Genomic DNA, 14,954 nt, shown 5'->3' with positions numbered 1-14,954 from the left:
GACCCTGTCTCAAAAAAAAAAAAAAAAAAAAAGGCCAAAAAACATCCACACATCATACTACAAAATTAATTCAGGTTGGTTATAATCTGGAATGCTCAAAATGAAGATAAGGCCAGGCTCGGTGGCCCATGCCTATAATCCCAGCACTTTGGGAGGCCGAGGTGGACAGATCACTTGAGGTCAGGAGTTTGAGACCAGCCTAACCAACATGGTGAAACTCCTTCTCTACTAAAACCACAAAAATTAGCTGAGTGTGGTGGGTGCCTGTAATCCCAGCAACTCCAGAGGCTGAGGCAGGAGAATTGCTTGAACCCAGGAGGCGGAGATTGTAGTGAGCCGAGACTGTACCACTGCACTCCAGCCTGGGCGACAGAGCAGACTCCAACTCAAGAAAAAAAAAAAAAATGAAGATAAGGCCTGGCATGGTGACTCATGCCTGTAATCCCAGCCAGCACTTTGGGAGGCTGAGGTGAGTGGATCACTTGAGTCCAGGAGTTGAAGACCAGCCTGGGCCACCTGGCGAAACCCTGTTGCTACAAAAAGTACAAACATTAAGTGTGAGTGGTGGCATGTGCCTCTAGTCCCAGCTACTACAGAGGCTGAGGTAGGAGGATAACCTGAGCCTTAGGAGGTCGAGGTTGCAGTAAGCCATGATTATTTTATTTTTATTTTTTATTTATTTGTTTTTATTTTTTATTTGTTTTATTTTATTTTATTTTTATAGAGACAAGGTTTCACCATGTAGGCCACGCTGGTCTCAAACTCCTGACCTCATGATCCGCCTGCCTTGGCCTGCCAAAGTGCTGGGATTAGAGGCGTGAGCCACCGCACCTGGCTGTAAACCGTGATTATTGTGCCATGGCACTCCAGCCTGGGTGACAGAGTGAGATCATCTAAAAAAAAAAAAGGGTGATAAGCCAGGCATGGTGACTCAAACTTGTAATCCCAGCACTTTGGGAGGCTGAGGTTAGAGGATAATTTGAGGCCAGGAGTTGGAGGGAAGCCTGGACCACAGAGCCACATCTCATCTCTACCTAAAATAAAAAACTTTGGCCGGGCGCGGTGGCTCAAGCCTGTAATCCCAGCACTTTGGGAGGCCGAGGCGGGTGGATCACGAGGTCGAGAGATCGAGACCATCCTGGTCAACAATGTGAAACCCCGTCTCTATTAATACAAAAAAATTAGCTGGGCACGGTGGCGCGTGCCTGTAATCCCAGCTACTCAGGAGGCTGAGCCAGGAGAATTGCCTGAACCCAGGAGGCGGAGGTTGCGGTGAGCCGAGATCGCGCCATTGCACTCCAGCCTGGGTAACAAGAGCGAGACTCCGTCTCAAAAAAAAAAAAAAAAAAAAAAAAAAAAACTTAACAGGGCATTGTGGTGCACACCTGGAGTCCCAGCTACTCTGCAAGCTGAGGTGGGAAGATTACTTGAGCCTAGGAGTTTGAGGTCACAGAGAGATATGATCTAATGTGATCTGATCAGCACTGCACTCCAGCCTGGGCAGCGATGAGATCTTGTCCAAAAACAAAACAAGCCTGGGTGCAGTGGCTCACGCCTGTAATTCCAACACTTTGGGAGGCAGAGGCAGGGGGACCACTTGAGACCAAGAGTTCGAGACCAGCCTGGACAACAGGGCCAAAAACCATCTCTACTAAAAATATAAAAGTTAGCTCGGTATGGTGGTGCACGCCTGCAATCTCAGCTACTCCCCAGGCTGAGGCACGGGAATCATTTAAACCCAGGAGGCAGAGGTTGCAGTGAGCCGAAATTGCACCACTGCATTCCACCTGGGTGACAGAGCAAGACTCTCTCTAAAAAACAAAACAAAAGAGATACTGGCATAAGAAGAAAACCCAGGTAATCATTTATATCATCTTGGGACGGAGGAGGTGTCTCTAAGCATCAACAAAGGTACAAACCATTAAGGAAAAGAAAAGATGCTGGTTCATGCCTATAATCCCAGCACTTTGGGAGGCTGAGGCGGGTGGATTACTTGAGGTCAGGAGTTTGAGACCAGCCTGGCCAACATGGTGAAACCCCATCTCTACTAAAAATACAAAAATTAGCCAGGGGTGATGGCACACACCTCTAATCCTACTACTCAGGAGTCTGAGACAGGAGAAACACTTGATCCCAGGAGGTAGAAGTTGCAGTGAGCTGAGATCACACCACTGCACCCCTGGGGGACAGAGTGAGACTCCGTCTAAAAAAAAAAACCAAAAAACTAGCCGGGCACGGTGGCTCATGCCTGTAATCCCAGCACTTTGGGAGGCTAAGGTGGGTGGATCATGAGGTCGGAAGTTCGAGACCAGCCTGGGCAATATGGTGAAACCCCATCTCTACTAAAAATACAAACAATTAGCTGGGAGTGGTGGCACACACCTGTAGTCCCAGCTAGTCGGGAGGCTGAGGCAGGACAATAGCTTGAACCCGGGAGGCGGAGGTTGCAGTGAGATGAGATCGCATCACTGCACTCCAGCCTGGGTGACAGAGCAAGACTCCATCTCAAAAAAAAAAAAAAAGCCCGGGGGTGGTGGCTCACACCTGTAATCCCAGCACTTTGGGAAGCTGAGGCAGGTGGATCACAAGGTCAGGAGTTTGAGACCAGCCTGGCCAACATGGTGAAACCCTGTCTCTACTAAAAAATACAAAAATTAGCTGGGTGTGGTGGCGGATGCCTGTAGTCACAGCTACTTGGGAGGCTGAGGCAGGAGAATCGCTTGAACCCGGGAGGCGGAGGTTGTAGTGAGCTGAGATCATGTCACTGCACTCCAGCCTGTGTGACAGAGGGAGACTCTGCCTCAAAAAAAAATAATGCTATAGGAAAAGATCACGTGCCTTGAGTACATAGAAATTACTTACCAGGACAGTGTCTATGGAGGTCAGAATCTGCTAAGGAATGTATAACAACTTAACTGCCATATGGCCGGGCGCAGCGGCTCACAAAACTCTGGGGGCCGAAGTGGGCAGATCACCTGAGGTCAGGAGTTTGAGACCAGCCTGACCAACATGGCAAACCCCATCTCTACTAAAAATACAAAATTAGCTGGGCATGGTCCAACTACTCGAGAGGCTGAGGCAGGAGAATCACTTGAACCCGGGAGGTAGAGGTTGCATTGAGCTGAGATTGGGCCATTGCACTCCAGCCTGGGTAACAAGAGCGAAACTCTGTCTCAAAAAAAAAAAAAAAAAACAGTCTCAGAAAAAAAATAGTAACAGGCCAGGCACAGTGGCTGACATCTGTAATCCTAGCACTTTGGGAGGCCGAGGCGGGTCGATCACAAGGTTAGGAGTTTGAGATCAGCCAGACCAACATGGTAAAACCTCGTCTCTACTAAAAATACAAAAATTAGCCAGCATCGTGGCAAGTGCCTGTAATTCCAGCTGCTTGGGAGCCTGAGGCAAGAGAATCGCTTGAACTGGGAGGCAGAGGTTGCAGTGAGCTAAGATCACACCACTGCACTCCAGCCTGGGCAACAGAGTAAGACCTTGTGTCAAAAAATAATAATAACTTATGTGCCATAAAAATAAAAATTAGGCCGGGCGCGGTGGCTCAAGCCTGTAATCCCAGCACTTTGGGAGGCCGAGGCGGGTGGATCACGAGGTCAAGAGATCGAGACCATCCTGGTCAACATGGTGAAACCCCGTCTCTACTAAAAATACAAAAATTAGCTGGGTACGGTGGCGCGTGCCTGTAATCCCAGCTACTCAGGAGGCTGTGAGGCAGGAGAATTGCCTGAACCCAGGAGGCAGAGGTTGCGGTGAGCTGAGATCGCGCCATTGCACTCCAGCCTGGGTAACAAGAGCGAAACTCCGTCTACAAAAATAAAAAAATAAAAAAATAAAAATAAATAAAAATAAAAAAAAAAGAAAAATTAAAAAGAAAAAAAGGCTGGGCACAGTGGATCATGCCTGTAATCCAGCACTTTGGGAGGCCAAGGTGGGCAGATCACTTGAGGTCAGGAGTTCAAGAACAGCCTGGCCAACATAGTGAAATCCCATCCCTACTAAAAATAAAATTTTTTGTTTGTTTGTTTGAGATGGAGTCTCGCCCTGTTGCCCAGGCTGGAGTGCAGTGGTGTGATCTTGGCTCACCGCAACCGCTGCCTCCCGGGTTCGAGCGATTCTCCTGCTTCAGCCTCCCTAGCAGCTGCGAATACAGGTATATGCCACCATGCATGGCTAAATTTTTTTATTTTTAGTAGAGACGGGGTTTCACTATGCTGGTCTCGAAGTCCTGACCTTGTGATCTGCCTGTCTCGGCCTCCCACAGTGCTGGGATTACAGGCATGAGCCACTGCACTAGGCCTAAAAATACAAAAATTAACTGGGCGTGGTGGCAGACACCTGTAATCCCAGCTACTTGGAAGACTAAGGCATGAGAATTGCTTTTTTTTTTTTGAGACAGAGTTTCGCTCTTGTTACCCAGGCTGGAGTGCAATGGCGTGATCTCTGCTCACCGCAACCTCCGCCTCCTGGGTTCAGGCAATTCTCCTGCCTCAGCCTCCTGAGTAGCTGGGATTACAGGCACGCGCCACTATGCCCAGCTAATTTTTTGTATTTTTAGTAGAGATGGGGTTTCACCATGTTGACCAGGATGGTCTTGATCTCTTGACCTCGTGATCCACCCGCCTTGGCCTCCCAAAGTTCTGGGATTACAGGCATGAGCCACCGCGCCCAGCCCGAGAATTGCTTTGACTGAGGAAGCAGTGATTACAGTAAACCAAGATCCTACCACTGCACTCCAGCCTAGGTGACAGAGCAAGACTCTGTCTCAAAGGAAAAAGAAAAAGGCTGGGCATGGTAGGTCACACCTGTAATCCCAGCACTTTGGGAGGCTGAGGCCGGTAGATTACCTGAGGTCAGGATTTTGAGATCATCCTGGCCAACAGGGTAAAACTCCATCTCTACTAAAAATACAAAAATTAGCTGGGTGTGGTGGTGGGTGCCTGTAATCCCAGCTACTTGGGAGGCTAAGGCAGGAGAATCACTTGAACCCGGGAGGCAGAGGTTGCAGTGAGCCAAGATTGTGCCATGGCACCACATCCTAGGTGACAAGAGTGAAACTCCATCTCAAAAACAAGAGAAACACATCCGGGCATCTAAAGAAAAAAAGTGTAATCTCATTAATAATACCAGCTCTGAGATAAAAATTTCCACCTATCAGGGAGTGTCTATTCAGGGCAACTTGAATCTATGCTTCTGGGAAGAAAAAAAAAAAAAAAAGGAAAAAAAAATTTCCACCTGCCCAAATGGAAAGAAGCCAGGTTCAGTGAAATATACTGAAATGTACACAGACACTACCGAAGGGCAGCTGGACAATCTGGCAATACGTTAGAAATCTTTTTTATTTTATATACTTTTTCACTCAACAATTGTAATTCTAGCAACATATTCTAAGGAAACAATCATGTATATGTGCCAAGATTTAGCTGCTCAGATGTTTATCACCGAGTTGCTTATAATGATAAAACAGTAGTAGCAGCTTAAATTTTCACCTTTGAGGCTTAAATAAATTATAGCACATTTACCCAACAAAAATAATGTAGAAATAAAAAATTCTGTCAATAATAAAATGTTCTTATTTATACATAATGACACAAAAGTTGTCAAAAAAAATTGTTAATGGGAAAAAATATAGTAACAAAGTTTTTATTGTTGTTGTTGTTGTTGTTGTTTGAGACAGAGCTCGCTCTGTCGTCCAGGCTGGAGTGCAGTGGTGCAATCTGGGCTCACTGCAACTTTCGCCTACAGGGCTCAAGGGATCCTCCCCGCTCAGCCTCCCGATTAGCTGGGATCACAGGCATGCACCACCACGCCCAGCTAATTTTGTATTTTTAGTAGAAATGGGGTTTTACCATGATGGCCAGGCTGGTCTTGTCTAACTCCTGGCCTCAGGTGAAAGTGTTGGGATTACCGGCATGAGCCACGGTGCCTGGCTGAGCCTTGGTTCTTCATTTGGTTTGATTCTCCTTCTCTAAAATGACAGCGTAATACTATCCTGTAAAGATGGACGGGAGGATTCAAAGGGGTAATGCTTAGTCAGCGCCACAAGTAGGTCCAGCTGATACTCAGTAAATGGTAGCTATCTACAGCCATCCTGAGTGGACAGGCGAAAAGATAAAGAAACAATGAAATGTTTTGGAAACTTCTGGTTCCCAGAGGGAGCTTGGCCTCTGGGTTATGGAACATCTGGTACTCTCTGAGCCTGTCAACTTTTGGGTGGAGCAGAGGGAGGCCTTTTGCTTTGCCCCCAGCTGTCCTGCAGCCCCCTTCTAGAAACAGGAAGAGTTGCCACAGTTGCCTAGTAACACCCCTGGGAGTCCAGGAAGCTCAAATTTTAGAAGCTGGAGAGGAAAGGAAAGGTGAACCAGGTCCAGCTGCCCTGGAGGCTGAGGCAGGAGAATCACTTGAGTCTAGAAGTTCGAGGCCAGCCTAGGCAATATAGCAAGACCCTGTCTCTACAAAAAAATGCAAAAATGAGCTGGTTTTGCTGGCGCACGCCTGTCACACCAGCTACTCAGGAGACTGAGAAGGGAGGATCACTTAGACCCTGGGAGGCAGAGCCCGCAGTAAGCTATGATCAAACCACTGCATTCCAGCCTGGGCCAATAAGCAAGACCCTGTCTCAATTTAAAAAGAAAGAAAAAATAGGCCAGGCGTGGTGGCTCCTACCTGTAACCCCAGCAGTTTGGGAGGCCAAGGCGGGTGGATCACCTGAGGTCAGGATTTCGAGACCAGCCTGACCAATATGGTGAAACCCTGTTTCTACTAAAAATACAAAAAATTAGCCGGGCATGGTGGTGTACACCTGTAATCCCAGCTACTGGGGAGGCTGAGACAAGAGAATTGCTTGAACCTGGGAGGGAGAGGTTGCAGTGAGCCAAGTTCGCACCGCTGCACTCCAGCATGGGCAACGGAGTGAGACTCCGTCTCAAAAAAAAAAAAAAAGAAAGAAAAAATATTAAAATTGGCGCAGTGGCTCATGCCTATAATCCCAGCACTTGGAAGGGCAAGGTGGGAGGATCACTTGAGGTCAGGAGTTCAAAACCAGTCTGGCCACCATGATGAAACTCTGTCTCTATTAAAAATACAAAAAACTGGGGCCAGGCGTGGTGGCTCACACCTGTAAGTCCAGCACTTTGGGAGGCTGAGGTGGGCAGATCACAAGGTCAGGAATTTGAGACCAGCCTGGCCAACATAGTGAAACCCCGTCTCTACTAAAAATACAAAAAAAGTAGCCAGGTGTGGTGGCATGCACCTGTAGTCTCAGCTACTCGAGAGGCTGAGGCAGGAGAATGGCTTGAACCCGGGAGGTGGAGGTTGCAGTGAGCTGAGACCATGCCATTGAACTCCAGCCTGGGCAACAGAGCAAGACTTCATCTCAAAAAAAAAAAAAAAAAAAATTAGCCGGGCATGGTAGCTTGTGCCTGTATTCCCAGCTACTCGGCAGGCTGAGAGGAGAATTGCTTGAACCCAGGAGGTGGAGGTTGCAGTGACTTGAGATCACTCCATTGCACTCCAACCTGGGTGATAAAGTAAGACTCTCGAAAACAAAACAAAGAAAAAACCCCAAAAAACCCAAAAAATGCATGAGCTGGGGGCAGTGGCTCACGCCTGTAACCCCAGCAGTCTTGGAAGCAGAGGCAGATGGATCACCTGAGATCAGGAGTTCAAGACCAGCTTGGCCAACATGGCGAAACCCTGTCTCTACTAAAAAATAAAAATAAAAATACAAAAATTACCTGGTCATTGTGGCGGGCACCTGTAATTCCAGCTTCTTGGGAGGCTGAGGCAGGAGAATCACTTGAACCCGTGAGGCAGTTGCAGTGAGTCAAGATTGTGCCACTGCACTTCAGCTTGGGCGACAAGAGGAAAACTCCATCTAAAAAAAAAACAAACAAAATGCTGGGCAGGGTAGAGTAACACTTCTCCCTCCTATCCTTGTCCTCTCACCTCTGACCACCCAGTCCCTTCCCCGGGGACAGCCATGTGATTAGTTTCTTGGGAATCCTTCAAGAGCTGTGTTAAAGGTATACTGGCAGTGTTTTTTTTGTTTTGTTTTTTGAGATGGAGCCTCGCTCTGTAGCCCAAGCTGGAGTGCAGTGGTGCGATCTCAACTCACTGCAACCTCTGCCTCCCGGGACCCGGTTCAAGCAATTCTCCTACCTCAGCCTCCCAAGTAGTTGGGATTACAGGCACGAGCCACCATGCCCAGCTAATTTTTGTATTTTTTAGTAGAGACGGGGTTTTGCCACGTTGGGCCAGTCTGATCTTGAACTCCTGACTTCGTGATCCTCCTGCCCTGGCCTCCCAGTGCTGGGATTACAGTTGTGAGCCACCGCACCTGGCCACTGGCAGTTTTTATCTACCTCTCTCCTTTTTTTTTTGATATGGATTTTCAGTCTGTCACCCAGGCTGGAGTGCAGTGGTATGATCTACCTCCCGGGTTCAAGTGATTCTCCCACCTCAGGTGGGATTATAGGCATGGGTCACCATACCCAATTAAGTTTGTATTTTTAGTAGAGACAGAATTTCTCCATGTTGGTCAGGCTGGTCTTGAACTCCTGACCTCAGGTGATCTGCCTGCCTTGGCCTCTCAAAGTGCTGGGATTTCAGGCATAAGCCACCGCACCTGGACCATCTACCCCTCTTTTACACAAGTGGTAACATACTAACCATGTGGGTTTGGACTTTTGCTTTTTTGGCTTTACCTTAGCTGGAGTTCTTTGTTTTTATGGTCACTGTATCCTATGGTAAGATGTAGCCTTTCTTCACCAGGAGCCTAAAGAAGTTGCTAGGTTGGGCCGGGCGCGGTGGCTCACGCCTGTAATCCCAGCACTTTGGGAGGCTGAGGTGGGTGGATCACCTGAGGTCGGGAGTTTGAGACCAGCCTGGCCAACATCAAGAAACCCCATCTCTACTAAAAATACAAAAATTAGCCGGGCGTGGTGGTGCATGCCTGTAATCCCAGCTACTCAGGAGGCTGAGGCAGGAGAATCGCCTGAACCCAGGAGGTGGAGGTTGCAGTGAGCCAAGATCACACATGGCACTCCAGCTTGCAACTCGATCTCAAAAAAAAAGAAGTTGCTGGTTGTTTCCATTTTCCTGCTGTTTACAAATCATGTTGCTGAGTTGCCTTGTTCTGGTGCTGTTCACAGCTGTGCAATGAATCTATAGTATAAATTCCTAGCGGGGGACTTTCTGGGTAAAGGCTATGTGCTTTTGCCCTTTTTTTTTTTTTTTTTTGGTAGAGACAGGGTTTTGCCATGTTGGCCAGGCTGGTCTTGAACTCCTGACCTCAAGTGACCCACCCACTTTGGCCTCCCAAAGTGCTGGGATTACAGGTGTGAGCCACTGTGCCTGGCCTGCTTTTGTACTTTTGATAAACGATCTGATAGCTAAATTGTCCTCCAGAGGGGCTGGATCTATTTCCATTTCCATTGCCATTATGAAGGAGCATACCTGTCCTCCCACTCTGTCCCAGGCAAGGTGTTTCTAAACTTTTGGATCTCTGGTGAAGCTGGTTGGGGGTGGGGGCAGTGGAAACTAGCCGGGTTCAGTGGCTCATGCCTATAATCTCGCCACTTTGGGAGGCCGAGGCAGGTGGATCACTTGAGGCCAAGAGTTTGAGACCAGCCTGGCCAATATGGTAAAACCCCATCTCTACTAAAAATACAAAAAATAGACCAGTATGGTGGCGGGCGCCTGTAATCTCAGCTACACAGGAGGCTGAGGCAGAAGCATCTCTTGAACCTGGGAGGTGGAGGTTGTAGTGAGCCGAGATCATGCCACTGCACTCCAGCCTGGGCAACACAGGGAGACTCCATCTCAGAAAAAAAAAAAAAAAAGTGGAAACTCAGGGCAGTTCTTTTTTTTTTTTTTTTTTTGATGGAGTTTGGCTCTTGTTGCCTAGGCTGGAGTGCAATGGCGCAATTTTGGCTCACCGCAACCTCCACCTCCCAGATTCAAGTGATTCTCCTGCCTCAGCCTCCTGAGTAGCTGGGATTACAGACATGGACCACCATGCCCAGCTAATTTTGTATTTTTAGTAGAGACAGGGTTTCTCCATGTTGGTCAGGCTGGTCTCGAACTCTCAACCTCAGATGATCTGCCCTCCTTAGCCTCCCAAAGTGCTGGGATTACAGGCATGAGACACTGTGCCCGGCTCAGGGCAGTTCTAATTTGCATTTGTCTCATAAAGCTCCTTTGAACAGCTCCTCATTTAGCCCCTTTTCCCTTGTTTCTAGGAACCAACTGTCCAGTCTCATGTCAGTCTCTGTTCTGGCTGCTATAAGCAAGGGATTTGGGGTTGTCCCCCGGAGTGTACCTGTCATTTTCCAGAAATATGCTTTGCTGATGCTCCTAGAAATACATGGCTGAGAGTCTGTTCTCTCTTCCAGCATACACGTTCTATTTCTCTTATTCCTACTCTGACTGTCCAGTCACCTAATGCTGTGGTTTGGAGTTTAGCAGATGCCCATTTCCATCAAAAAGAGTTTTCATTTATTTATTTTTTAGTGTCAAGTGTCTCGCTACGTTGCCCAGGCTAGATTCAGACTCCTGGCCTCAAGGGATCCTCCTGCCTCAGCTTCCTGAGTCGCCGGGATTATAGACATGTGCCACTGTACCTAGCCTGCTTTTGCACAATTTCTGGGGAAAAGACAACCTTATGTTCTAAGTTGAAAATCCTCCAGGTAATCTTGATTGATTGATTGATTGCTTTTTTGAGACAGAGTCTCACTCTGTTGCCCAGGCTGGAGTGCAGTGGCACAATCTCAGCTCACTGGAACCTCCACCTCCTGGGTTCAAGCCATTCTCCTGCCTCAGCCTCCCTGATAGCTGAGATTACAAGCACCCAACACACACCCAGCAAATTTTTATATTTTTAGTAGAGACAGGGTTTCGCTATGTTGACCAGGCTGGTTTGGAACCCTTGACCTCAAGTGATCTACCCACCTCAGCCTCCCAAAGTGTTTGGATGACAGGCGTGAGCCACTGCACCTGGCCTTTTTGTTTGTTTGTTTGAGATGGAGTCTCTCTCTGTTTCCCAGTCTGGAATGCAGTGGCGAGATCTCAACTCACTGCAAACTCTGCCTTCCAGGTTCAAGCAATTCACCTGCCTCAGCCTCCCAAGTAGCTGGGACTACAGGTGGGCGCTGCCACACTAGCTAATTTTTGTATTTTTAGTAGAGACAGGGTTTCAGCATGTTGGCCAGGCTGGTCTTGAACTCCTGACCTCAAGTGACCTGCCCACCTCGGCCTCTGAAAGTGCTGGGATTACAGGCGTGAGCCATCCAGCCCGGCCTACCTGTAACTTTCAAATGCATTATAGGCCAGATGTGGTGACTCACGGCTATAATCCCAGCACTTTGGGAGGCCAAGGCAGGCAGATCACCTGAGGTCAGGAGTTCGAGACCAGCCTGACCAACATGAAGAAATCCGGTCTAGACTAAAAATACAAAATTAGCCAGGGGTGGTAGGCACAAGCCTGTAATCCCAGCTACTCAGAAGGCTGAGGCAGGAGAATTGCTAGTACACAGGAGTTGGAGGTTGTGGTGAGCTGAGATTGCACCATTGCACTCCAGCCTGGGCAAGAAGAATGAAACTGTCTCAAAAAAAAAAAAAAAGAATTAGAAGGAGCCCAGAGTCTCAGCAGCTCAAAAAGAAGAGAGTGAATCGAGGGAGGATATGGCTGATGGTGGTACATCCTCCAACTTTTCTTTTACCAGAGAAAGCTCAGTTTTTTATCAGTATTGAGGTTATTAACTTATGACTAAGATCTATTTAGTTAAATTAAAATAATTAATTAAATTTTTTTTTTTTTTGAGACGGAGTTTCGCTCTTGTTACCCAGGCTGGAGTGCAATGGCGCGATCTCAGCTCACCGCAACCTCCGCCTCCTGGGTTCAGGCAATTCTCCTGCCTCAGCCTTCTGAGTAGCTGGGATTACAGGCACGCGCCACCGTGCCCAGCTAATTTTTTGTATTTTTAGTAGAGGTGGGGGTTTCACCATGTTGACCAGGATGGTCTCGATCTCATGACCTCGTGATCCACCCGCCTCGGCCTCCCAAAAGTGCTGGGATTACAGGCGTGAGCCACCACGCCCGGCCTAATTAATTAATTTTTAAGACTGGGTCTTGCTCTGTTGCCCTGGCTGGAGTGCAGTAAAGCAATCATAGTTCACTGTAGCCTCTACCTTCTGGGCTCAAGCCATCCTCCTGCCTCAGCCTCCTAAGTGGCTGATTTTATGTCTGACTAACTTTTCTTTCTTTCTTTCTTTCTTTTTTAAGATGGGGTTTCACCATATTGGTCAGGCTGGTCTCAAACTCCTGACCTCAGGTGATCTGCCCACCTCAGCCTCCCAAAGTGCTGGGATTACAGGCATGAGCCACCACGCCCAGCTATCGGCTATGTCTGACTAACTTTTGTTCTTTCTCTCTCTTTTTTTTTTTGAGACGGAGTTTCGCTCTTGTTACCCAGGCTGGAGTGCAATGGCACAATCTCAGCTCATCGCAACCTCCGCCTCCTGGGTTGAGGCAATTCTCCTGCCTCAGCCTCCTGAGTACCTCAGCCTCCTAAGTAGCTGGGATTACAGGCAGGCAGCCACCACGCCCAGATAATTTTTTGTATTTTTAGTAGAGACAGGGTTTCACCATGTTGACCAGGATGGTGTCGATCTCTTGACCTAGTGATCCACCCGCCTTGGCCTCCCAAAGTGCTGGGATTACAGGCATGAGCCACCGCGCCCGGCTCTTTTTTTTTTTTTTTTTTAAAGACAGGGTTTCACCATGTTGGCCAGGCTGGTCTTGAACTCCTGACCTCAGGTGATCCGCCTGCCTCAGCCTCCCAAAGTGCTGAGATTACAGGCGTGAGCCACTGTGCCCGGCCGTCTAACTTTTAAGATTAATTTCATTAAAAGGGTAATTAGTGGGGTAGGGAATACAGGAAAAATATGGAAAACAATTGTACAGACTGGGCCCGGTGGCTTACACCTTTAATCCCAGCATTTTGGGAGGCAGAGGCAGGAGGACTGCTTGAGCCCAGGAGTTTGAGACAAGCCTGGGTAATAATGTGAGACTACAAAAAATACAAAAATTAACTGAGCAGGCGGGGCGTAGTGACTCACGCCTGTAGTCCAAGCACTTTGGAGGCCAAGGCGGGTGGATTACCTGAGGTTGGGAGTTCAAGACCAGCCTGACCAACATGGTGAAACCCTGTCTTTAAAAAAAAAAAAATTAACTACTCATAGTAGAATATACTACTGGTCCCAACTACTCTGGACACTGAAGAGGAATGATCGCTTAAGCCCAGGAGATAGTGGCTATAGTGAACCATGTTCACACCACTGCACTCCAGCTTTGGCAAGAGAGACAGACTCTGCCCAAAAAGAAAAGAAAAAAGAAAAGAACTGTAGCATCTCAGGCCAGGCATTTTGGCTCGTGCCTGTAATCCCAGCACTTTGGGAGGCTGAGGCAGGCAGATCACAAGGTCAGGAGTTTGAGACCAGCCTGACCGACATAGTGAAACCCCATCTCTAGTAAAAATACAAAAATTAGCCGAGTGTGGTGGCTCACGCCTGTAATCCTAGCACTTTGGGAGGCTGAGATGGGTGGATCATGAGGTCAAGAGTTCGAGACCAGCCTGGCCAACATGGTGAAACCCCGTCTCTACTAAAGATACAAAAAACTAGCTGGGCGTGGTGGCACATGCCTGTAATCCCAGCTACTTAGGAGGCTGAGGCAGAAGATTCGCTTGAACCTGGGAGGCGGCGGTTACAGTGAACCAGGATTGCGTCACTGCAGCCTCGGTGACAGAGACAGACTCCATCTCAAAAACAAAACAATACAAAACAAAAAAACAAAAATTATCGGGCATGGTGGCATGCACCTATATTCCCAGCTACTCAGGAGGCTGAGGCAGGAGAATTGCTTAGACCTGGGAAGTGGAGGTTGCAGTGAGCTGAGATCGTGCCACTGCTCTCCAGCCTGGACAAGAGCGAGACTCTATTTCAAAAAAGAAAAGCAAAAAAACAAACAAACAACAAACAAAAAAAAAAGGCCAGACACGGTGGCTCACGCCTGTAATCTCGCACTTTGGGAGGCCAAGGCCGGTGGATCATGAGGTCAGGAGTTCAAGACCAGCCTGGCCAAGATGGTGAAACCCCGTCTCTACTAAAAATACAAAAATTAGCTGGGTACAGTGGCAGGCATCTGTAATCCTAGCTACTCGAGAGGCTGAGGCAGGAGAATCGCTTGAACCCAGGGGGCAGAGGTTGCAGTGAGCCCAGATGGTGCCACTGTACTCTAGCCTGGGCGACAGAGTGAGTGAGATTCAGTATCAAGAAAAAAAAAAGAACTGTACGATCTCATGGCTTGCAAATTTATGGCTCATGGTTTATAGGCTGAAAGCAACCTGATGACGTTTCTTTTGGTCCACAAAATGCACTTTTCTTTTCGAGAAAGAGTCTTGCTCTGTCGCCCAGGCTGGAGTGCAATGGCATGATCTCAGCTCACTGCAACCTCCGCCTCCTGGGTTCAAGCAATTCTCCTGCCTCAGCCTCCAGAGTGGCTGGGATTACCAGCACACGCGATCACACTGGCTAATTTTTTTTTTTTTTTTTTTTTCAGACGGAGTTTCATTTGTTACCCAGCTGGAGTGCAATGGCGTGATCTCAGCTCACCGCAACCTCCGCCTCCTGGGTTCAGGCAATTCTCCTGCCTCAGTCTCCTGAGTAGCTTGGATTACAGGCACGCGCCACCGTGCCCAGCTAATTTTTTGTATTAGTAGAGACAGGGTTTCACCATGTTGACCGGGATGGTCTCGATCTCTTGACCTCGTGATCCACCCGCCTCGGCCTCCCAAAGTGCTGGGATTACAGGCTTGCCACCGCGCCCGGCCCTAATTTTTTTATTTTTAGTAGAGACGAGGTTTTACCATGTTGGCAAGGCTGGT

Source organism: Aotus nancymaae, unplaced genomic scaffold (assembly GCF_030222135.1).
Source record: "Aotus nancymaae isolate 86718 unplaced genomic scaffold, 86718_ANA_hifiasm-v0.15.2.pri h1tg000003l, whole genome shotgun sequence".
Taxonomy (NCBI): domain Eukaryota; kingdom Metazoa; phylum Chordata; class Mammalia; order Primates; family Aotidae; genus Aotus; species Aotus nancymaae.
This window is presented reverse-complemented; position numbering follows the sequence as displayed.